Below are 1,634 nucleotides of genomic sequence, written 5' to 3'. Positions count from 1 at the left end.
ACTTTCCTTTCCACAAAGTCCAAATGAAAAGTCCAAAGCAAGAATCACCTTTGAAGTTCTCCTCTACATGCTATGCTGTCTCCATGTTATGGGTGTTTATGTGGAAAATCTTGTACTTGTTGAATAATTGTCGAATAATACTTTGAAGAGAATTTGAACATCTCTCCTTCACAAATAAGCCTTTTTTTCTCTCACAGGTGTATAAATAAGTAGAGGTCTGTCTGCATGTTGGCAATGCACTCGGTTTAGCTTAGTAGTCAGCACAGTCGTCTATGATCTTTATACAGAATGAATAGAGTATACATACCAGCTTTGTTATACATAACAAATATCAAATTAAAAGTGACTTTTTTAATATTCAGAGCACCAGTCTGCTGAACAACAAGAAGAAGCTGGAGTCTGATCTTGTTCAGGGTGAAGTGGATGATGCTATTCAGGAAGCAAGAAATGCTGAGGAGAAAGCCAAAAAGGCTATCACTGATGTAAGTTTACACCTCTAACTCCTCAATTTTATGAATAATTAAATTTTGTATACAGCCATACACTGATAATATGATAAGCTTGTTCTAACTTAAAGTTGAATTAGAAAACTTCTCATCATTCTCTCATCACGATGGCTGAGGAGCTGAAGAAGGAGCAGGACACGAGTGCTCACCTGGAGAGGATGAAGAAGAACCTGGAGGTCACAGTCAAAGACCTGCAGCACCGTCTGGATGAGGCTGAGAACCTCACCATGAAGGGTGGCAAGAAGCAGCTCCAGAAACTGGAGTCAAGGGTTTGCGCTGTATAAATGCTCACAAAAGATTATTTTCTGGAGGTGCATCTCACTTTCAATGTGTGAAATTAATTCTAAGTTTATTTCGATTGACTGTGATCTGTCTGACTGACTGTGTATATAATACTGATGTATTATTTATCACCACTTTTCACGTGTGTGAGCTAGAAGCTGAAGTTGAGGCCAAGCAGATGCAAATATGAATGACAAGTGAAGGAGCTGACCTACCAGGTATGTCCTATTTTAATAAAAACAACCTTAATATCTCTTAATTCTCTGTTCTTCATCACTTATAAGCCTTTATCTGTGTAGACTGAGGAGGGCAAGAAGAATATGACAGATACAGACTTCAGGATCTGGTGGATAAGCTGCAGCTCAAAGTCAAGGCCTACAAGAGACAGGCTGAGGAGGCTGTGAGTCAAATAAATTGTTGTGACCAATAATCTACAGTTTAATCAATAATGATATCATTTGTCTTGTAATTGAATATTACTCCCTTCACCCTTCACAAGAGGAGCAGCCAACATTCACTTTGGCTGATTCTGCTGAGTAAGACTCATTATCAACTTTAGGCCTTTTAACAAAGTTCATAAAATATGAACATTTGGTTGAGGGCTTTTTAACATTTCAATAAAGATGATAATTGTCATTACTATCCTGAATTCTGTCTTTTTTTCCTATTTGAAACAGTTACTCCTAGATAGTGATGCAACTAAGTAAGACAGTAAGCCATGTTGTAAGGTCTTGTAGTACAGTATCAGAATCATTCACTGGTCACCGTTTGACTATGTAGAAAAAGTTATTCAATGTGAGATATTATATGACTGAACAGAACTCCTTGCCAACAGTGACGGAGGAA

General features: G+C 37.8%; 1 pseudogene; it reads left to right on the top strand.

The window, feature by feature from the left end:
- The first annotated feature begins 234 nt into the window (after positions 1–234).
- Positions 235–1,254, top strand: LOC121883935 (annotated as a pseudogene).
- Positions 1,255–1,634: the final 380 nt, after the last annotated feature.

The sequence above is a fragment of the Thunnus maccoyii genome, chromosome 18 (genome assembly GCF_910596095.1).
Source record: "Thunnus maccoyii chromosome 18, fThuMac1.1, whole genome shotgun sequence".
NCBI lineage: Eukaryota > Metazoa > Chordata > Actinopteri > Scombriformes > Scombridae > Thunnus > Thunnus maccoyii.
Note: the sequence above shows the minus strand (reverse complement) of the source record. Positions and strands in the feature narration are given on the sequence as shown.